This window comes from Nuphar pumila, chromosome 6 (genome assembly GCF_984573655.1).
Source record: "Nuphar pumila chromosome 6, dmNupPumi1.hap1.1, whole genome shotgun sequence".
NCBI classification, from domain to species: Eukaryota; Viridiplantae; Streptophyta; class Magnoliopsida; order Nymphaeales; family Nymphaeaceae; genus Nuphar; species Nuphar pumila.
Genome location: NC_143254.1, coordinates 90,491,116 through 90,515,900, shown reverse-complemented (window position 1 = coordinate 90,515,900; position 24,785 = coordinate 90,491,116). Strand labels below are relative to the sequence as shown.

The 24,785-nt window shown below is 38.7% G+C and overlaps 1 long non-coding RNA gene across 1 annotated transcript; it reads right to left on the bottom strand.

Annotated features, from left to right (window-relative positions):
- Positions 1 to 18,988: 18,988 nt before the first annotated feature.
- Positions 18,989 to 19,570, bottom strand: LOC149835116 (uncharacterized). Its single transcript, XR_016432819.1, has 2 exons — positions 19,328 to 19,570; positions 18,989 to 19,183 (listed from the first exon to the last, which is right to left on the bottom strand). It is a non-coding gene; the product is annotated as an uncharacterized LOC149835116 (long non-coding RNA).
- Between the last annotated feature and the right edge of the window lie 5,215 nt (positions 19,571 to 24,785).

Here is a 24,785-nt window from a genome sequence, read left to right as displayed (position 1 = left end):
TTTTATGATAAGCATATTAGACCCACCAGAAGGTTCGGAGTGTAGTGAGGATCTGATCCATACACCTAGCAATGCATTCAAATTTCCCACAACGGATCCTAAGCATCAGCTCCACACCGCGGTATGAAACCATAGTACAAACTTAACCTCACTTTTAAATTAGTTTGATTTATTTAATTTCATTGTTACCAATAATTTGCCAATGAAAAAAAACCGAGAATCATAAAAGATCTGGAAATCTCACGGGAACTCGATAGCCGAAAATTTGCTGATTTAAGCTTTCGCCACTGATCTCAATCAGAGGTTAGCCCCCAGTCCTTTTTTCAAGTACCCAAAACTGTGAAATCACACCCATCCATAGCACGGTTGATCATGCGGATGCTGGATGAAAAGCACAGTGAATCACAACCTTTCCAGTGGACAGGGTCGGTCAATTGCAATCCGACCCAACTCGCAGCTAATTCTGTTCCAATACTGCATGCCTAAAAGTTTGATTTCAATGTGGTGTACGTTGAATATTCAACAGTATTAATACTTTGATATAAACCCAAACCCAAACAGAATCAGCAGCTCGGATCTGATCTAATCCAATCTTTAGATACAGACACAGATCCACGTTCAACATGCTCGTAACAGGTCTGGATCTAGGTCCATATGGACCCACATTAGGTAGAACCAGATCCAGGTCCAGCTTCACACAACAAAAACCAGACCCACCAAAATTTTCATTTCTGTAATATCGTATATGCAAACTTTACAAATCTTAATCAGAAATTGAGTGGGATAAACGTATGGTTCACAAACTTGCAACGGGACCAAATTCCACCTACTAAATCTTGCAGGTCCAAACCCAGTAGCTAATCAGACTTGCCTTACAAGGTCCAGATCCAGAGCTAATACTGTCAGATTGGCATCAGGGCTGGTCAGGAAAGACCAACACCATGCAAGTCACTGAACTGGGTACAGTGAAGCAACGGGAGAGGATCATCTCAAAGTGTACCGCTGACAGTAACACCACCAGGGGTCCATCGCAGTCCAATCACCCATGGGATGAATAGCACCCAACCACCATGGTTAGGTAAGTCTCACATTGGCCCCCACAAAATTTTTCAGAGCCATACATGATTCAAAAGAACATCCAGATCATAAAAAATGGACAGTTGAGAATTTTTTTTATTTTTTATGATGAGGAACCCTTGCGGAAGTGAGGAAAACCCTGAGTGGGGCGCCACGACCTCCCTGCTTTACGTTGCCCACCTCTGAAAGCTATGGACACATCCATGCACCAGTGGGGTTTCATCCAGTGCCCAGGGGTGTAGCTAGGATTCATGTGAGGGGGGGGGGGGGGTGGCAAACAGGGGTGTAGGAAAAAAAAAACTGGTTTGATAGTCGGGGTTCGGGGGCAGCGCCCCCGAAAATTTTTTTTTGAGATAAAATAAAAATGGCTACAATTATTAATAAAAATCTACTTCATATGGACAAATCAAACTATTTGCTGCAGTCAGGGCTGGGCTAGGACTGGGCTAAAAAAATGGATAAAAATCTATTTCATATGGAATCAGGGCTGGGCTAGGACTGGGCTACAGCCCAGTCCTACCCCCCTAGCTCCGCCTATGCCAGTGCCGTCATCTTAGTAGCTTCACAACCACCCGCTGGCCACGCAGACGATCCCGTGGTGATAAAAAGTTGTATTCAAAGCAAATGAAAAATCAAAGGGTACAACTGTGGTTTTTGCATGCCGACCCGTTCATTGTATACATGCACGGCGATGAACCTCTGATAGTATTACTGTCAGGGGTACACCTGACCTGAACCTCTCTTGGCAGCAGACAGCAGTCACACACAAACACAACAATTCCTGCATTTGGTAACACAAACTGCAGTAGATTTGCACCATGCAGTTTCCTCTTAACGCCAAAATCATCTCCCATATTCAGCCTGTTACAATATCATCTCAAATTGATTACGGTGGGCAAAGTTTCACTGTACCTGACTCCCACACCCCCACCAAGACTGATCTATGACAGGGTCATGCACAACATCCAAATAAAAAATGTTCAATATATAAGGACTCCACACACTGGAACACTACTAATGAAAGCAAAACATCACTCGAAGAACAGCAGCAATCACGATAGAATGGCATTGATGACAATGAGTTGCATGGTTATACCAAATTGAAGATGCCTGCACAAGCTTATATAAAGCGTAAGTATCATCAAAAAAGAAAAACGGACAAGAAGCCTAACCTGTTGCGCCAACAAGTTCAGCTATAATTTCAATCAATAAGTGCTAGTGCAGAATTCTAGGTAAGATGATTGAACAAAAGTTGGTAAATTTGTGGCATCACGTGAAAATAGTAAAATGCTAAGAAAGAAACAATTATTTCAGTGGAACTACAGAAAAAATAAGTAAGCATTTGATCATTTTTCAATAATCAAGTCCAACAACACAAGGAACAGGGGAAATGAAGAGTCAATTGGTCCATATCTGCCATAACAAGAATGTACAAGTCACAAAGATCCAACAGGATAAAAACCAAAAAGGGCTAAAACCTCCCTGCTTGCCAAACAAAGAACATCATTTTAGAAAACTCTATATATGTGACTATTACAACTTATCTAAAAAAACCAAGACATGCTTTTCTCTTTTTCAATAGGCAAGCTGGAGGATAACCCCCATGGGATTCAAACTCGAGACCCCTCGGTAATTATAGTGTGACCTATTCATCCAGCTATCTCTTTCAACCTCAAAACCAAGAGATACCTACGATAAGAGAAAAACTGAAGCTCAAATAATGGTTCGAAACAGAGGAGTTAATCTTTTAATTTCATGTTCAATTTTGTTATCTAATATCCTTTAACATCTGTCACTAGTGACATCGAGTAAAGGCGGCCTTTATATCATGATAAATCAAACAACAGTTTGCCATCTCTCTCAAGATTGCAATTTTTATTTAGCAATAATAACAAACTGCAATTATAACTTGTGAAACCTTTTTTCTTTATGAGAAAACCGTGTGGACCATTACATGTCACCAACTTCTATGATACATAAAAATTACACTTCTAGCATATATCAACTATCTTCTCAGATCTTTATTACTGAAAGTTTCCCAATTTTTAGTTATTTTTTCCTTTTGTTTCCACATTTGTTTATTTTTAAAAGAAAATTGTACAGGCACAACGCATTGCATAGCCTTGAAGTCCACATCTCATACCCTTTCCTTTCTGGTTTACAAAGAGCATCATAATCTAAAGTCTAAACACATTCTAAATGCATGAGTTGGGAAAAAATAATTTCATTTGATTTCATCTTATAAGAACATAGAAGCATAATTTTTTTATATAATCACAGCCTAACAAGGCAAACTAACATTTCTTCATCAGCTACAGAGGCAGCATAAGAAAGCATATAACTGACCAAAGTTCTGAAGAAAGAGGATTGGATCTAACAGAGACAGGACACGACTTACAATCCATGAGTGTTTTCACTTTGGTTTGTGCCAGTTAATATAGACATTAAAGTCTGCCCCTTCAGCATTTAGTTCAAAGATGCACACATCTCCAGGTTTTAGCTTGCTGTTTTTGCAAAACTCGACCCAACCAGCACAGATAGTATAAGTGTATGCCCTACCATTCCATACTTTAGGAATAAGTCGAACCTTGCATGCTTTGACACTTGGATCACTTAGATTATAAAGAGTTGATTTTACTACTCCATAAGGTGTTGGTTTAAGTTCTCCAACCATGTATCTCCTTGCAAATTCAATTGGAACATGCTGGAGAAGATACAATAAAACTTATCAAAAATAGTATTGGCACATTATAAATATAAGGTCTAACATAAACAAAAACATGCATTCTTTTTGCAGAAATTCTTTGGCTTTGTGTACGACAAACAGCAGCTGGGAAACAAATTAATGCATGGGATATTACAGGGAGAATGCTTGATAATTGCATAGAATTTGCACATAATATGACAAAATAAATAGCAAAAAGATCACATGAACATATTTTAACAGTCAAAAATAAACTTATACATGTTTTGAAGATGGCATGAAAAGGGAGAAAAGGAGAGAGAGATAGTCCATAGGCTTCTGAAAAAAACGTGGTCTAAAAAAAAACTAAATAGGAAAAGAACCTATGTATTTATTTTACATGTGAGAGCAAAAGAGAAAAAGCTTACTTATTTTACTAAGGATTTTTCAACGTTCAATCAGCATTGATTTATCAATAAACATAAAAAAAAAACAAATAGAGAGAGATAAAGGTTCCCACATTCTTTAAGTCAATAAAATAAATAAACATGTCAGTCGCATGGACAGCATAACCATTTCTAACTCCATCAATTTTCACACATGAATGATGAGTAAAACCATAGCCACAAAATTTACAATTAAATTGCATTACCGAAAAACAAGACATTCTTAAGATGATACACTGATAGTATTCCTATAGTTCAAGTTTCTACCATGCTTTTATCAAGATTTTTTGCATAATCCAGATTCCAGAATAAAATAAAATTGAAGGATACTTTTGCTGAAGGCTTCTTTAAAACTTGAGATTGAAATTGGTTTTCCTTTTTAGCATTTCAGATGGAAGGGAATGCCCTATAGCTAGCAACCGAGCCTTCTCTCCTGGCTTACCATTGAAATAGGACAAAGAATTTCAAACTTCAAAAAGTTCACGGCAATGAAAACCTCTCAGTTTGACAACACGTGTACCAACATGATTTAATGCATTTAATATGATGTTCAACGTGCCATTTAACAAATTCAATTAGATCTTAGTATCTAATGGCATCAAGGAATGCCATTTAAGGCTGTAAAGATATTCAATCACTGTCTAAGATGACATGGGATCTCAATTGAACACGTTAGTAGATTTTTTCTTATGGCAAATTTTCTTATAGCTGTAACTATAAACATTCAGAGATTTCATGAAACATTTCCCGTAAAGCAAAAAAATTCAAAATTATCAGAAGTTTTTCCCTTGCTGAGAAAATCCTAATAGTGAGATTTGTGACCATGAGTAACCCTCATGTCAAAATACAAGAGCAAAAGCAGAAGAGTAAAATAATAGAAACTGAAAAGATGCAGCAGGAATTGTATAGACATAGTTGTCATCACCACAATCTTAGACTTTCAAACTCCATTTAAGCTTATGGCCCTGAGTCACCACCTTCTATGCTGATGAAAGTTGGCTTACGCCATTCGAAAAAAAAAGTTTTCTATGTAATGAAAAAGTGGAAAATATACAAAAACAATGTGTTTAAGCACAAATACAAGCCCTACAAGGGACAATACAAATGCCAAAGGCAATACACAAGCACACGAAGTGCATACAATGGCTACAGAGAGCCTAAATGTGCACAAGCACAAGTCCACGGAGGGACAAAATATAATCCAATCAATGGCACATACATAAAGATCACAAGAGGCACTAATAAACACATATGAATGAATACAAAAACATAAAAATAATAATATTTTATTGATGTAGAATGCTTAAGAAAAACATACCCTCTAATGGGACAAGAGGGCCAAGAGGACCCATATAGCTGTTGGGAAAGGCTCCAACAGCTAGAAATATAGTTGTTGGAGATTTCTAACAGCTATATTCACTAAAAGACAAAACTGGATATAGTTGTTGGAGATTCCCAACAACTATATTGAATAAAAGACAAAATAAAACAAAAAAAGAGGTCAGTTCTGCCCCTAAAAAGCAGAGCCTATTACATGTACAAAATTACCATTCTGCCCCTAATGGGCAGAGCCTATTACATGTACAAAATTATCATAATTACCCCAAAGGGTATTACCTATTACAAAGGGAATAAAAACAATTTAAAATTATATAATATATATACACATATATATATATATATACATTTTAACACTCCCCTTCAAACTTACGGTGTGATTACCGAAAGTTTAAAAATACAAAACAAAGGAAAGGATCCAAGTTTTCATTGACAATCTTCACCAAATGCCCTGACACCAACGAGGGGAGGAAGATGAAGGAGGAGAAGGAAAAAAAAGAAAGAGAGGAGGGGGAGGAGAAGGAAGTGGAAGAAAGAGATGGGGAGGAGGAGAAGGAAGAAGAAGAAAGACAGGAGGAGGATAAGGAAGAAGAAGAAGGAGAAAGAGAGGAGGAGAAAGCGGTAACAAAGAGAGAGAGAGAGAGAGACGTACGTAAGCTGCCTTCGTCGTTGTCGTCGCCATCGTCGAAAGAGGAGGAGAGGAGTCGGGAGAAGGGCCTTCATCGTCATCGACGTCGCCGCCGTTGGAAGAGGAGGAGTCAGAGTCGAGGAGGGGAGGGAGAGGAGGGGGTGGTGGGATTGTACCATAACCCCGCCCAACCCAATTTAAAAAAAATGAACCAAAATACACTCGGTCAATTTTGGTCAAATATAACCCTGGGTGTGGCGGCCCTTTTAAAGAGTCCATGTGACAGTTCAAAAGGGAATACTTGAAATACCATATAAATTGATTTAAAAAATGAAATCCTCGATTTTTCCTGCTAAATTGACCACACTTTCAACTCCTTGGGATTACACTTACCTAAGAACCTTCAAAATTAAGTCGTTGAAGGAGGAAAAAAAATTGGGCTTGAGATGACTGATCACATTTTTTAAGTTTCAGAAAGATGGTTTGATGAGTTTTTTTAAGTGACTATTTGTAACTCCCCAAATTTCAAACTTGCGAACCTTTTCAGAAAAACAGGCAAGAGACTAAAAATATCTCTTTCCTTCAGAGTTTGTTTATGAAATCAGCGGAAGATTTTTCTTTTGTTAAATCAGAAGGCAAGCTGACAACTTTGGGTACGTTAGCTAAAAGAACCAAAACTCACAAAATTCGGGTATCCTAAGGAAAATCTGATACAAACCCATAGCGTCCAGGACGCGAGCTAAAAACAGGAAGAAGAAGTCTTGAAGCCATCTTGCAATCGCGTCATCGCCCGTAGTGTACCTAATCATCACCTGTACCCATAGAATGGGTTAGTTTCACGAAAAACTAGTAGGTGCACAAAAGAGACTACAAAAAACTGAATTAAGTACATTTAATTCTGTATGCTAAGCAGTTAAACAGGTAAGCAGTGCACGACAAGTAAGCGGTGCAAACGGTAAGTAAGCAGTGCAAATGCGTAAGTAATGCAAGCGAGTAAGTAAGCAGTGCGAATGCATAAGTAGTTCAAAGCAAGGAAGCAGTGCAACTGACAAACGCAACATACGATCCATTTGATCGTAAGCTGTGAACTACCACGCAACAAGCTTGGTCTCGTTCCTAGAACGGGGTCGCTGCATTGAATCAATATATATGCATCATTAATCGACTGCTCCAAACCATTGACCGCCTCGGGGTCAGTAGCTACAGTATGAGCACAAGCACGTATATCAGCAATATGCATCGTATCACTCCATACAGAAGCATATAATCCTACGCATCGTATTGTTGCCACAAGGAACATTACAATCGTCAAATAGAACCTCAAAGCATGCGTAAACGACACATGAGAACACACAGATATGACAATCTAGTTGATTCTATAGGCGAAGAGTAACTAACTCTATCTGACAGCCAAACAAAACAACTGAATAAGACAAGCACTCATAATAGTGCTCGTAAAACATACAATTACCATCAAATGACTCAGTCCATCAGCAAGTAATTAAATCAATCGTAAGACATAAACCATTGCATCACAAGCCATTCATAAGAAATCATACGACAACAGTTATATCACAATATGTAAGCAGCTTATAAGACAAGCGGCCACATCAATCCTAGTTGCCACCAGTTCGTAGATTACGAGCTGTATGCAATCACATTAATCATAAGATATGCAAGCCAACAAGTGCTACGCTACAATAAGCACCAAACAGTTTGACCAAAGGATAAAGCAAGTCACATGCTAATATGTAGCAACTGGCATAATGCTATTATTATAAGCATTTAACTAGTATGAGAAGCTCCTTATTACTCCGCAAAGAACTGCGTAAGCAGTTTAACCCAGAGTTACCAGTCGAGGAAGCGAGAGCGGAAAGCGATACGGGAAGCGGGAGCGGGAAGCGAGGCACTTTCAAAAATTTAGGAAGCAGGGAAGCGTGGGACCACTTACAAGAAAATTCTAAACTGTCTCGGAAGCGACCTAGGAAGCGAACCAGAAGCGAGGGGGAAGCAAAAAAAATGAAAAAATGGGGAAGCGAGGGGGAAGCGTGTTTCCCATAAAAGAGAAGCGTGCTTCCCAAAAAAGGGAAGCGTGCTTCCCAAAAAAGGGGGACGCTTCGGAAGCGCGACGTTTCGCGCTTCTGAAGCGTGCTTCGGGGAAGCGCGCTTCCCCTTTTGCCTAGGCGCTTTCGATAACTCTGGTTTAACCAACTAGAGTAATGCCTTGACAGGCGTGCACAACTCAACGAGTAGCATACTGAACTACCGAGCAAGCAAGCGATCGACCAGTGTGAACAGACTTTATGTTTCGATATTATTGGCCTGCGGGTACGTGCAAGCAAAACGTAGAAACAACTGAGACTAGTTCGGGCGTCTGTTATTCTATGTATTTTCAATAACCCGAATAGCTAGTTGAGTCCGCTCCTAAAAGGCCGGCTTTAGCCGAGAGAGGATTCCCCAAAGGAGGCAGTGTCACTGATGCATCCAACTTCTGCAGAAGTGTTGAGCTAACTAATGTAGCCCCTTTCTCCTTAACTCCAATGACTGGGGAGGCCGGATCATTGCCCGTGGGGTGGTTGTTAACAACCTGTCCATTGGAGTTTTGTACCGCTCTGTCCTCTCCCTTGACAGAACAACCAGAAGCGAATGAGTGCGTTAGGGGTTGCTTAACTAACGACCCATTCTATGTTGTGGTCTTTAAACCACTCGAGCATATTGCCTGTGAAGGCGAATGTGAGGCCATTTATGTGATTACAGCATTGTGCATTTAGCACTATTCGAGGTCGTACGACCGTCTCATCAGATCATCGCAGTACTAGACGTGTCGTGCACGACTACAAGTACTCTAGGATGAAAGGGGGGTATAGCTCCTCAATAGAAGCCTCAACAGGAGTGTTTCACAAAGATGGAAAGTTTATCAACTTTACTTTATCTTTTGAAACAACAGTTCTTGTGCCAACATTATGCATGTGATTATCTCGAATTTCATCCGCTATTGGGGTATCTACATGTCTCGCATGACTCAATATCGGCCTCGATAGACGGGATACAGGTTTCTCAATAGAACACCCGCTAAAAAGTTTGCTTGAACCCCCAATTCGGGATCACCCGAGATATGCCAAAAAAGCGAGCAGAACCAGCCAGTCATTCCAAATGCTTCGATTTAGAGCAGTCTTTGATGCTTTTGCGCAGCTCCTTAAAATCTCAAATCGACTCTGCAGGACTGTGCACACGAAGAGCCAGGATCCTTGCAAGGTATCCTTCTCCTTAGACGAAGGTGTATCGCCAGCTCCCGACTGAACTCTTGTCGCAAGAGGGAGTGATAGATGTCTCTTGCATCCTCCACGAGGATGCCTCAAACGCGTATGCAATGAGCGAGAACCTGAGCGTCATCTGCAATAGCAAGGCAGTAACAATACATATGCAAAAGCAAGAGCCTGGCGCAAAGCGCGACGACAAAGTAAATATTGTAAGCAGGATTGCAACGTAGAACCTTTGCGCGATGCGCGACGACAAGTAAAGACTGTAAGCAGGAGTGCAACGCAAAACCTTTGCGCGATGCGCAACGGCAAAGTAAAGGACAAGGATCGCGAAACCGCGTCCTTGAGTTAAATGCGTACTCGTATATATATATATATATATATATATATATATATATATATATATATATATATATATATATATATATATATACTTATTTAATTGTCCTTTTTAGTTAATTGAACTCAATTCAATTGTCCAAGTCTTTTGTACAATCTTCCCCTACCTTGAGGGGTGACAGTCCTCGTATGCGAGCGGCGTAGGTAAGCACGAGCCCAAGACATGAAGGGCGAGCATGATCCACCGTTCAACCTGTGATGCTAAAAAGGTTAGCATGCCAAAATACAAATAAGAAGTCAGTCCGGTAAGACCTGCAGCAGTACCGGACCCCGATACGAGGTTAGGCAGGGAGTTCAACTCCCTGCAGAATGCAGAAGAGCAACAGAGGCAACAAGATCAAGGCAGAGGGGCGAAATCCCCTACCGGAAAACAAACAAGGTGCAGGGGGCAACGGTCCCCGCCAACCTTGAAGAAATGTGAGGCAGGGTCCAATGACCCTTACTGCCGAAGAACAGATGCAGGCGACAGGGGGCGTCGCCCCTGTCGACAAAGGACAGACAGGGCTCCAGCCCCTGCCGACCTACCAAAAACGACAGGCAGGGGCTTTAGCCCTTGCCGATCCAAAAGTTTCAGGTGACAGGGGCGATGCCCCTGTCGTCCTGCCAAAAGGCGATAGGTAGGGGCCACAGCCACTACCGACCAAAGGTAACAGAGAGAGAATGAGGGGCAAGGGCTGGAAAACCCTGCCAGTCGATCAACAACAGGCGGCAGGGGGGGATCACCCCCTGCCAACCAGTCGGACACAGGCAACAGGGGGCGTCGCCCCTGCCAGCCTGCCGAGAAATCCACAAAAGGCAGGGGGCGGAAGCCCCTACCGAAAAGGTGGGCCGACACAGGGAGCTCCGCTCCCTGCCGGCAAAACAAGAGAGACAAGGGGAGCGGAGCCCCCTGTCGACACAGCAAGTGACAGGGGGCGGAGCCCCCTGCCGACGAATGGCGACAACAGGGGGTCAGTCGACCCAGAAAGAGAGGCAGGGAGGTGTTGTGGACACCCCAAATTTTTCAAAGTTTTGTAAAATGACCTTTTTTTTGCCCCTGACTCCATTTTCTGAGGAAACCAAAGCTATATTTCAATCGTTCTTCAGATTCTCTGGATTAAATCTCACATTGATATATTCAAAATCAATTTCGGATCCGAATCCAAGACTTTAAATCCATATTTCCTCAAAAACCGGATCCAAACCCATTTCTGAAGAAATTTTCTCAAAATGGCTTTTAAAATTCTCAGAAAAATTCCCTTTTGTAAATATTTTTGCAAAAATACAAAAAAAAATAGTTTTAATCTTTATTTTCTCACAGATTTTAAGATTTTATTATAAAAATACAAAAAAATTAAAAAGATAATGCAAAAACCAAAAAAAAAATTAGGAAAGTTATGAGAAAAACAAATGGGTTTAAAATCAATTTTGCTAAAAAAATCAATTTAAAACCGTTTTATGAAAAATCTTTTTACACGAAGCCTCTTTTTGGAAAAACCAAAAATTTTTACAAAAGAACCCTTCTTAGGGTTTCTCTTGGGAAAGACATCGAAAAAAAAGATGGTCGCGCCCTTCTTCATCGTCCTTCTCTTTCTCTCTCTCCTCCATTACCCACCAAAACCCTCTCTTCCTCTAAGCCCTCCATCGCACGAACCCTTCCTTCCTCTGCTCATCTCCAACGATCTTCTTCCCGAATCCTCTTCCCCTCCCTTAAAAGGGCACGCAGGGCTCTCTCTTCAACATCCGTTCACACCCCTCCATTTGGCATTCTTCTCCTTGCTTCTTTTTGAATTTTTCGATCGATTGAAGAGAACCCAGTACGAAGCCAAGCAAGCCTGGTGCTCTCCTCTCATCGGCTGAAGGAATCAGACCGCTCTTCACCCCCGCACCCCTTGGTTTCTTCTCCTTCCTCTCGTTTTCACCCGTTTTCACTCCTCCATACATGTTTCTTTCTTTTAAATCACGCTTCTTCTTCTTCTTCTTTCCCTTTCCATTGGATTCCTCCCTCTGGTGCTCTCCTTCGAATCTCTTCCGAAGCCAGTGAAGGAAACTCCGCCCACTCTTTCAGACTACAAGTATACTAGAAACTCTGCAGCTTCAGAGATCAAATGGAAACTTGAGATTTTCAGAGGATCCTGGAGGTTTGACAGTCTCAATCATGGTAAGGATACCAGCTCGAATTCCAACCATCTTACTAAAGGCAAAGTTTATTGGTTGCTGTGAACATCTATTTCAAAGGCTAGTATATGATACAATCACTAAAGCAAACACAGAAATGGGAGAGTAAAATAAAAATAAAAATGAGAAACCGAAGTCTTTGATGTATTTAACCTGTTGCAGTTGGTATATTATTTTATTGCTCTTTTGTCTAGGGCCATTGATGACTCCCTTTATGGCCGTGGTGTTTTGACGTTACCTGTCAAGAAACTCCAGCTTGCGGTTGAAATATTATTATGTTGATCATTTACTAAAATCACGACTGCATTGGTTGCAGTTCTCTGCTATATTTGAAATTCTGTCAACTCCCTGTTACATAGCCCTTTTTCATACATTTACTCCTGCATTATCTTGACTTCACACATTGTGTATTATCTCATTTTGCTTTTCAATTTGTTCCCTTGTTCTTTCTGTTTGGTTCGTCTAACCTACATAATGATTGAACTGTCCGAGAGTCTGCAGAAAAGGAAGGTTTCACTCAATGATTTTAACTAGTTCAAAGTTATGCTGGCAAAGATCAAGAACTATTGCTGTTATGCATGCTGCAACTGCTATATCCTTCTTCATAGGACTGAACTGACATGAAGGCACCAACTCCAAAGGAATGCTGACATTTTAAAGAGCCAACTGGATTCAGGGCGGAATCTCAGATAATAGAGAGTCTTGTTCGTGAGTTTGACAAATTTAAATGCTTTCACAATCCCTTCATAGTCTTTTGCATCTACACCCCTGTACAACATTGTACCCATAGCAGGTTCGTACCATCTTCATTTATCATAACACTGCTCTGTCCCATTTCACCTTATATTGCAAATATAATGTCATTGTCCTCTTAACTACATCTCTGTACATCATTTTTTTGAATTCAGTATTTAATTGGTTGAGTATGTCAAACATCTTCATAATATAGGCCATTCATTTTCTTTAGCGTATTGTTATGCAAATATATGTCATATCACCCAAGTTTTCACAGTGAAGTTCTGTATATATACACCATATATTACATTTTCTCATCATGTTGTCATACAAACACATGGTATGTCATTTAAGACTCACACAACATGTTGCTGCATATTTTTTTTATATCACTTGAGATTTATATCCTGCCATTTGCATGTCATATACTTTGACACCTCACCCTGTATGGATATTCAGTATGGCTAAGCATTGACATTTCATTTTTCATGCATCTTTGCTCTAACTATGTATTTTTATGAAGGTACATTATCTATCTTGGCATAAGTATGTCACTTAGGACATGTATATATACTTCCAGTTGTTATGAAGGAGCATTTTCACAATATGGCATAAGCATGTTATTCAAGCTATACATGTATAACTGCCCGTTGTTATGAGTGTGTCATTCAGGATATACCTGTGCATTCTTCATTTAACATGAACATAGTATTTAAGCATGTACATATGCATGTCATCACCCAACATTTCATAAGTCTCTTACACATTCACCCTTTCATTAACATACACATAGTTAGATCGGTCATGATATCTTCCATTTCTCTGTATATTTTGTATCTTCATGATAATTCAGTTTCGCAGAAAACACGGGTCTCTTTTACAAATTAGGAATTTTGATTTCCACCCAAGTTTGTAAATAAATTAGGCGCTAAATTTCACATTTATAGCTTAGATTAGAATGTATAAGCATGTATATTCTCTTCTTTCATATTATTTTCTCTTTTATTCCAAAAATGCACAAATAGAAACACGAATGACACGTGCACTGTTTAGTAAGAGGTAATTGATACTAAGTTGATGATCCACATCAATGGCCATAGTCAGGGTGTGGACAAAACTTAGCATTTTTATCTTTTACAAAATAACACTGGATCCACACTAGATCCATTTTTCAAAATTTATCATATTTTCTTCTTTTATCAGAATTTAACTTAAAATTAACTCAAAATATATGCCAATGGCCATAGTCAGGGTATATTGAGGGTCAATTTCATTTTAAATTCTATAAAAGCACCAAAAATGCATTTCATTCTTCACTTGAATTTAAATGTAGTTATTACATAATACATTCAATGACCATAGTCAGGAATGTATTATGTCTTCAACCTCATTTTTAATTCATTTAAAGAATGGGATAGCTTTTCAAAAATCCAATTTCAAATTCTTTAAATTCATTCATCACTTAGGATAAAATTGCATCATACTTTTCAAAAACTCCTTTTAAAAATCCAAGTGATTGTGAATATCTCTTCTTCAAATTCCCCTTTCAATTCTACCTCATTTTTCAAATCCAAACTTTGAAATCAAATTCAAAGTTTAAATCCAACTTGATTCATTCCAAAATCAAATTCAAAGTCTCATTTGACTTGGAAATTCATCCTCAAATCAATTTTGAAATTCCAAAAAACCAAAGTTAAAATCTCAACTTGGATCCAGATTTCCAAGTATAAATCCAATTCTACTTTGGATCTTAGACTTCAGATCCGAATTCCATTCTAAGATCCAGGAACCTATTCTACTTTGGATCTCAGATTTCAAGATCCAAAATCCATTCTTTAGGATCCAGAACCTAATTCACCTCGGATCTCAGATTCAGATCCAAAATCCATCCTAGGATCCAAAATCCAATTCTATTTTGGATCTCAGACTTTAGATCCAAATCCATTCTAGGATCCAGAATCCAATTCTACTTTGGATCTCAGACTTCAGATCCAACTCCATCTTCCAACCCTATCTTGGATCTCAGATTTTAGATCTAAATACCTTCTTGGATTCCAAATCTTGAATCCAATTCTATTCCAAATTCAAAATCCAAATTCCACTTTAATTCCAATTCTTAAAACCAATTCCATTTCATTCCAGATTTCAAATCAAGTTTCCATTTCAGATCCTAAATTCAAAATTCAACTTTGAACTCTATTCAGAATCCGGATATTGGATTCGGATTTGATCTTGAAAATCCAACTTCCAAATCAATTCCATTTTTCAATTTTACTCAGATTTCCCAATTCCATCTTTCCTTCTGATTCAACTCCATCCTAATTCAAAGTCCATTTATGACTTTGAAAATTTCCTCCCTTCTCTTTTTATCTCAAAACTTCAAAATCATTTTCCAAAATCCAGACTTATTTTCCCGAGCTCTTGATTATTCTAAAAACTTAGAACTTTAATCTTAAGTTCTAAGTTAGAAAACATTTCTTCACTTTATCAGATTCACTTGGAAATTCTTCAAAACATTTTCAAAAAGAGCATACATCTTTGCATTTGCACAAGCATGATTCATTGTGCATTTAGACTTAGGGTAAGTTCTTAGATAAATTCTTTGCAAAACAAAAGGCATAAAATTCGACCCTTGGTTAGATTACCCCTGGTAAAGGCGCCAGGAACGGTCGAACCTCGTACCGACGAGCGAATCCCGTCTCCCAATTTTTCTGCAAATATTTCAAAAACGGAGGCGAGTTATTTCAAGTATTTTCAAAATTAAGGTCAAGTGAGACCCCGCAAAAGGATTCCTCTTCTCTCTTCTTTTCTTTTCCCTTCTTTCTTTCTTTTCTTTCTTTTATTTTTCTCCTTTCAAAAAGGAGGAAAATAGAGGTTGGAAAGGAAAAGAGAAGGAAGAGAGAGAAATACACAAGAGAGGAAAAATTTTGCGATGATCACAGGTGTGTGTGTGTGTGGGGGGGGGGGGAGTTCCCCTGCCGACAACAGACAACAACAGGGGGCTCAGCCCCCCCTGTCGGCCGATCTTGAGAAAGGCAGGGGGTAACCCCTGCCGATGAGAGGCGACGGCAGGGGGCTCTGCCCCCTGTCGGTCGACCCCTCATCGAGAAGAAGAAGTGGAAGAGGAGGCGGAAGGAAGAGAAAAAAGGGGAGGTGGATGCGTACCTGGGGTCACCGGAGCGAAAGGCGGTGGGTCACCGGCGCCTTCGCAGCAAAGAGAGGGAAGAAGATGGCCGACAGCGGCGGTGTCGGAGGGAGGTCGCAGGTGGCAGCAGCGACGGCGTCGAAGGGAGATGGGAAGAGAGAACGAGAGATCAGGAGAGGGGAATCGGGAGAGAGACGATGAGGGGGGGGGGGGGGGGTCGTGTTTGAAACCCCCTGCCTCGCTGTCTATAGAAGACCTGAGGGAGGCGGTGCCTCAATCCAAGCTAATAAAATTCTTTTTTTTTTCGTTTATTACACTATTTAGTTCAGATTCATAGTAAAGATGCATCAACCCTTCTGAAAGGCATTCCAAACTAGAATCGATTTGCAGCCACAAGAGACACTTGAATGATGAAATGGTCAAATCAAAACTAGATTCTTCTCTATTTTGAAAATATTCTTTACATTATTCTTATGAAAAATACAATACTTGATAAAAAAGGATTTATAATTACACTGTGAGTAATAAAAGCTTTGTTAGTGACCCAAAAGATATTCCAATATAGCTGTCTAGTTTTGTTTATAATGAAGACCATATCCATACTAGTTATGACTCTGCTGTCAGCATATCCCTATATATCACCACCAGTATCATGGTCAAAAGCCCATGAATTCTCATCTATCTCTCTATCCTATCCACATCCCAACTAAATATCCAATTCTTTTCGAACCATTACCTAGTATTTCATAGTACAATTCTAGCAGTTATTCCTGCACTGAAGTCCCTAAAGCTTCTGCTACTATGAGATAAATTTTTACTTATATGAATTGGACAGTGCATCGAGCTTGATAGGAGATTGACATAAGGTAGAGATTGAGCTTTCACTTATACTGGTGTATCAGCTCATTCTAAAAAACAGAAGTTTATGTTGAATACCGTCCAAACAAGATTATTAAAGCAAAAACAAGAGAAAATACTAAAATTCAAACTTCTGCAATGGCTTGGGGTTACACATGATGATAGATGCCCCAAAGGCAATAAAAAGACCCAATGTGTTGAGGTGTGATGTAAGCGAGTCCAGATCGGGTGCAATCACATGGCACAAAATTTGTGCATTAAGCACCTGATCGCTCTCCATCAGGCCTTGAGCTCCACAACTGACAGGCATGTCCTCAAGATGGAGGGTGATCAGGTGCTTAATGCACAAATATTTGTGCAATCATATTGCACCTGAACTTTCCAATATGGTTTAAAGGATCACAATATTATAAAGACAAAAAAAAGGAGAAGATTGGAGTAACTCTCAAATCACTATTTTCAATTCTGCTATTTACAAGCCAGACAAAAGAAATGTTGGAAACTCTATTAATAAAATCCAGTGTAATGAGAAAATTTATAGTAGAATGATAAAGACAATAGAAAAAATAATAATTTATAGAAATTTGAGAAAACAAAGGATAAACAGCATTTTTTTTGCATGTAATGCTTCTATTCACTTCTCCTTTCAGGTACTGCTCAAAAGAGAGCCTAGTGCCTATTAATTATGTTAAGTACAATGAACAAGATCTTCTAAATAAAACAAGCATATGTTCCCCACGTAGTACTAATATCAGCCCAGTTCATTCTGTAACTAGCATAGAAAGAATTTGCAAATTATGAAAAAGAAAACACTTTATCTTCTGCCAAATAAAACACCTAAGTCTCCTTTGAACTCCTAGTTAAATAAATTAATGGGAAAGATGATTATCTTCAACTTTTTCACAACCGCCCCCAAAACCAAACTCTATGCTACCTAGAGGATGAATATTCAAATTTTTATATCTGCAACATATCTTTTGTAAATTGTAAAAAATATTTATATCTATTTACTTTTAAGTATGATTCTTTCACTTGATAACTAATTAACATTTTGGATTTTGTTAAGTGGCATACCTTTGCAAGATAAAATTATAATCGTAGTTTTAAAGGATATAAATATCAATTGCAAACTCTTAACACAGTATTATCAGAAGTATCAGAATATAGCATGTTTAATAATTTGTGTCATCTAATTAATAAAAAAAACGAGAAGAAAGAAACAGAATTTTGTGTTCTGGAGAAAAGCATTGAAAGTTAAAGGCCATCTTTTAAATTTTGGAACTTTAAAACTTTAAATATGGAAATAACATAAATTGATAACAAATACAAAAAGGATTGAAGAGCCTTTAAATTTACAACTATTGCAAATAAAATTTGCCTAAATGAATGTCAAACTCGATCACCCAGCAGGAAAATCATTTAATCCAAATAGTGCCATCATTCTGGGATTAGTTGAAAATCAACCTGGTTCACACAAATCAACTGACCTTTCAGGTTCAAATTATTGAATTATGAAAACTTAATTCCAATTCTACAACAAGATTACTTTAATGGTTAACATATGGTGTTTTCTAATACAAAATAAAACTACAAAATTAGACATGTTCCCAAATGCCATTCAGAGGAAAAAGAAGAAAGGTGAATATGGGAAATGAAAATTAAAATGTAAGCAAAAGGCTCAATGACATGGAATGTGGCATGCAAATACCATTAGGCATATGATCCTCAGGTCCACAGTGTTATTCTTAACAATGCATGTGCCATAAGACATTTTCAACTCTGTTTAAGCCACAGATCATGATGAAAAGTTTTTTCAAACCAATTTTTGAAGCCAATAAAAAAATATGAAACTTCGTGCAGTGAGCATTCAGGGTATTTGTGAAATTTGAGGCATGTGCAGAACATAATTTTGCATGCTTTCATGTTTAAAGACCTCTGCATCAAAAGCAGTTACTTCATAGAGAACACATTTATGTAGTACAGAAACCATTCGTGCAGGTGAAACAGTATCATGTTCAAACATGGGACAGTCTTCCCGCAAGGAAAGAGCCCGATTTTGCAACATGAACCACCTGCTTTGAATGGAAACAAAGTCCGACAGGAAGGGATCGGACCTTGTTTCCACAGGCAGGCTTGCACAGAGCCTCTTTAGGAGCATTGCAAAATGAACCCTCATAATCAAAAGTATAGGTCAATTTTAGCCTGCAAATTTTCCCTCAGCCGCAGAATGTGACACAAAGACAGAAAATATGCACCACGTCATAGATCAACTCATGAGCAAGAGATAAAAATATACCACATTTTTTTGAACACCTCCTCTACCCAGTTTTATAACAACTTTAAAAGAAGGATTGCTTAAGAAGTGTTTAGACCCAATAGAAGCATCTGAATGAGGCTTCTGAACAGCTTCCCTACATGCATGTGAAATGTCACTGCCACATAATGGGACAAGCCTCCCTGCAAGACAATGACTAATCCTCAATCAGCATTGCAGCAGGAAAAGAAAAACAAAAAGAAGCGAAATAGCGGTTGTCACCAAAATGATGAGAACAAGAATTTTAAATAAGAGAGATCCTAAAATGCAAAGCAGAATAGCCATACCAACACAACCAGCATTTTCACTTGCTTCCAGATGATGAGGTTCAGGATTTTGACTTCGCAAACGAACTGGCCGTCGTAAATGGCCAGTAGCGGCTTCTACATGCTCATCAATTAGAACATAACTGTCCTCGCAACAACTTCTACCAAATATACGAACGGTAAAGTGCATATCTCCATTGTACCTAAATATCAAGAAGTCTCCTATCTCCAAATTGTGATGTTCAAAGAACTCCCTCCAACCATTCTGAAACACCAACCCACCTCTATCAGCAATTAACTCAACAGGCCAACTTTTCACAGCGAGAGTCTCTATTTTGGCATGTAATGATTCTTTTTTTATGTGATGGACAAATGCTGGTGGGATCCTCTGCAAGACAACCAGTAGCTTTGGTTTTAGTAAAAGCTCTACATGAAAGATATGAACAAGTAAAACAAAACAAGAAAAATCTTCTCAGAACAACCCATAAAAACATAAGCAGCATAATATGTAGCAAAAACTATTCTTATCTCAATTCATCCAGGAGTTCAAAAATAAATGTGCAATGAGCACCCATGTGAAAAAAGTAAAAACTCAGGACATTTAAAATATGGATTTTTTTTTGAAAGGCAAGCTGGGGTTAACCCTACCGGTTTCATTCAATATAGTATAAAATCATTACAAAATTATATATCCTCTCCCTTGAGAGACCAATCTGGGGGGTGATCTTTCGAAGATTTTTGGATCCTCCCCTTAGCCATCTTAGCTCTGTGGTTTTCCTACATTAACTCTATCAAAACTATACAAAACGGTCCTCACTTCTTGAGGAATGTCCTGCCCCTGATATCGCCCTTCTAAGCACTTGGAGAGTCTGGATGCTAGATCTGCCAGATCAGTCTCTAAAATGATATTTGATCCAGGTTCAACTACATTAAAAATTTCAGGCCATCGGCTGTTAATATATATATATATATATATATATAATTTTTTCTATTATATTTTTTTTGTATTGCTCACTAGGGACATCTTAGTCTTTTACACCCTTATAATTAGAACTGTCCACTAGGGACAGTTTTGTTTTTTTGTATTTTTTTTTCTTTTTATTTTATTATTTGACCAAGGGCTCTTTGGTCATTAACCATAGAATCATTGGGAGCCTCCCCAACAGTCATAAATATGACCATTGGGGAGCTCCCAACGACTCTATGGGAGCCCCCCTTTGGTACCCACTTTGTATAAATAGGAGCTGTTTTCCCCCTTTGTTCTTTAAGCTTTTCATAAGCATTTAATATATTAATTTAATTATTATTGTGTTCTTGCTCCACTTTATGTGTGAGTTGTGTTTAGCCCTTTGTGGCTTCTTATGTCTTGCCCATTAGTGCCATCTTGCTTGTGTGTGTATATGCACTCTTTGTAGCCCTTTGAGGCATTTCTCTTGTGCATTTGTGCTTCGTTACATAGTATCAAAGCCCCTAGGTGTTTGACACACTTGGGCATCAACTTATTGTTTTCTGTATGTGCTTTTATAACACATTCTTTTTCTCTCTCCCTTTCTCTTCTTCCGGCAAGGACGACAACAATGCAAGGATAGATCTCTCATTCAAATTGAATTGAACCAACTATAGAATGTGAGCAGTCGCTATGGAGAACAACCTCAAAGGCAAGAAACTTAGGGGTTATGTATGTAGTGTCACGAACTGAAGTATATGACTTGATGTGCCACTTATAGGCAAGAGAACACTTCGAGAATATGACCTCTTATGGGTTAACGCATGAAAACACAAGAATGAGCCACTAAGGGCTGAGAACACATAAAAATAATGGATATTATTGAGGATTAATCCCTTTGAGAATGCATAACAAGAGAGAGGGGTCTCACCCCTTTATATACAAAGGAGAGGCACTAGAGAGTCGCCGGGTAGAGTCCCAACAACTCTATCCTAATTGCCAAAAAACCCTCATGGATGGGAATATTTACATTTTACAAAAAGAAAGAATAAAAAAATAAGGAAAGATAAAATACATTAGTTTCAGATTTATATGTAAAAAGACTAAAATGCCCCTAACATATGTACAGAAAAACATGTGTAAATGTTGTCAGATTTGCTGCATAAATCAAAGACGTGAGAGAGAGAGAGAGAGAGATTTGCTGTTGTTGGGAATCGGCAGCTCTGTTTTCTCACACAGGCTACGTTAATACTCTATTAACATTAATAGGGTTACAATAATGTGTACATGGACAAAAGTGCCCCTGTATTAGTAACTTATATTACATTAAAATACAAAACCTGGAACGGATATGGGTCCTTTATTGAATGGATCCATATCCAGCCCACATTCTAATATATTCTAATACCCTCCCTCAAGTTAAGCATGGGAATGAACCATGTGCAACTTATTCTTCAGATACCAGAAACGTTGACTTGTAAGACCTTTTGTAAATAGATCAGCAACTTGATCTTTTGAAGGCACATAAACTGGTTCAATCTCTTTGTCTGCTATCTTTTGTCTGATGAAATGTTGATCAATCTCGATATGCTTAGTGCGACTGTGATGAATGGGATTGAATGCAATTTGTATAACACTTTTATTATCACACATAAGTGTTGAATTTGGGATATCCTCCCCCATCTCTGTAAGTAGATGCCTAATCCAGGTTACTTCTGCAGTGGTGGCTGCCATAGATCTATATTCTGCCTCTGTACTAGACCTTGCTACAACCTTTTGTTTTCTGCTACTCCATGAGACAAGATTTCTTCCAATAAAAATACAGTACCCTGAAACAGACCTCCTCTCATCTGGATCCCCTGCCCAGTCTGCATCTGTATAGGCCAGTATGTTATGTTTTGGTGATTTCCATGAAGATTGAGTATATGTAAGTCCATCACCTATCGAGCCTTTTAGATAGCGGAGGATGCGCTTGACAGCATCCATGTGACCAGTCTTTGGTTCATGCATGAACTGAGATACTTGATTAACAGAATATACAATGTCTGGTCTAGTAAAGGTAAGATATTGCAACATACCCACTAAACTGCGATACTTGACTGCATCAGGATATAACTCACCATCACAAATACTGAGCCTTTGGTTGACAACACTGGGTGTGGATAGAGGTTTACAATCTGTCATTCCTGCTTTAGCCAGAAGATCAAGAGTGTATTTGTGTTGAGTTAATGACATTTTGCTATCTCGTCTGTCCACCTCTACACTAAGAAAATATTCAGTTCCCCAAAGTCTTTCATTTTGAACTGCATACTCAATAAAGCTTTAATTCGTTGAATGTGGTCAGGAGCATTACCAGTGATCACAATATCATCAACATATATAAGTAAGAAAACCAGGGTGGTATCATTCCTGTATATAAACAGAAAATGATCTAGTTGGGAACGAAAGAAACCATGCTTCTGAATCTCTAAGGAGAAGCTTTTGAACCATGACCTGGAAGCTTGCTTCAAACCATACAAGGCTTTGGTTAATTTGCATACATAATCCTTTGGGTCTCCTTCTGTGTAACCTTGAGGGTGCTCCATGTAGACCTCTTCCTTTAAGTTTCCATGAAGGAATGCATTTTTAACATCAAGCTGACTAAGGATCCAACCATGTTCAATTGCCAAGCCAAGTATGATGCAAATAGTACCCATTTTCACCACTGGGATGAATGTCTCATCGTAATCCTGACCGTATTCTTGAGTGAAACCCTTGGCTACAAGACGTGCCTTGTACCGTTCAATGCTACCATCTGGTTTATATTTAATTTTATATACCCATTTAGAACCAACAACATTCTTATCTGGAGGACGACCAACTATCTCCCATGTTTAACACTCATAAAGCGCCTCGATCTCCTCATTCATCGCTTCAATCCATTTGTTGGATTGAACTGCTTGATGATAACCGCATGGTTCATCATGTTTCTCAATCTTGGATAGAAAAATTTGAAAGTCCATAGAAAAGTTGTCATAACTAACCCATTTTTCAATAGGATGTCTTATCCTGCCTGATCTTCTTGGTACTTCTCTGTTATCAGGCAATGCAACGTGTTCTTCAGCTGGGGCATTCGTTTGCTCTCTGGGTCTCCTGGTGTACACATTACCTTTGTATCTCAGACACGTTGTTTGTGATGCCTCATCTAAAACCGTCTAATCATGTATGCCCTCAGGAGTCAAAATAGTATCTTCGGCAGTATGTGAAATAAGTTCAGCACTAAGCCATGGATCATACTAATTACCAGTTGCGTCATCATGTTCTCGATTGTGATTTGCTTTACTTTCCAGAAAACTATTTTCATCAAAAACAACATTTCTGGAAATTCTTATCTTCTTATTGGCAGGGTCATAGCACCTGTAACCCTTATGTTCATCTGCATAACCAAAAAATCGGCATATAGAGGCTTTGTCCTGAAATTTAGTTCTCATGGATTTGTCAATGTGTACATAACATGTGCATCCAAAAACTCGTAACTCATCATAATTAGGATGTGCACCAAAGAGAACATAATAGGGAGACAGATCTTCAAGGATAGGCATAGGGAGACGATTTATCACATGAGTGGCAGTATGAAAAGCTTTTGTCCAAAGACTAATGAGCAAATTACAACCATGCATCATACTCATTGCGCTTTCCACAATATGTCTATGTTTACGTTCAACAATTTCATTTTGTTGCGGAGTGTACGGGCAAGAAACTCTACGATGTATCCCATTATCTTGAAGAAAATCTAAAAATTCTTTGGAGGAATACTCATCACCTCCATCACATTGAAGAATTTGAATGCTTTGGGAGAATTGAGTTTTAACACAGGCATGAAAGTGACGGAAGATGGGAAAAACCTCTGATTTGTGTTTCATAAAGAATAACCAGGTAAAACGAGAAAAACTGTCAATAAAAGATACATAATATTTGCTTCCCGAAGAGGAAGGATTGGGAGCTGGACCCCAAACATCAGAACATATTATTTCAAATGGCATGGACGCTCTTTTATTTATTTGATGAAAAGGAAGTACATGACTTTTGCAGACCTGACAACTGTGACACATTTTATCCTTCAATGAAGGTGAAACAGACTCTGAAAGAAAACCATTGGACACTAACTTGTCAATAAAGACTTGACTACAATGACCAAGACGGGAATGCCAAAGATCTGGCTTATTACATTTGGATATACTTAAGACGCTTTTGGAGACATGATCAGACTTGGGCTTCAGGACACTGGAGGTTAAATCTTCATCAAAGATATACATGTTTACACGTCGCTCTCCTTTAGCGAACATCTCCTTCGTTTGAAGATCCTTGACAAAGACAGAAGTAGGAGTAAATTCCACAGATGAATTGGTAGAGTCAACAAGCTTAGAAACAAAGATAATATTTTTCTTTATATTTGGTGCATGAACAACATCAGATAAAGGAATAGATGACTCAGACAAGGGAATGAGAACATTGCCTATGTTTGAAATAGGGTGGTGAGTCTCATCTCCAGTT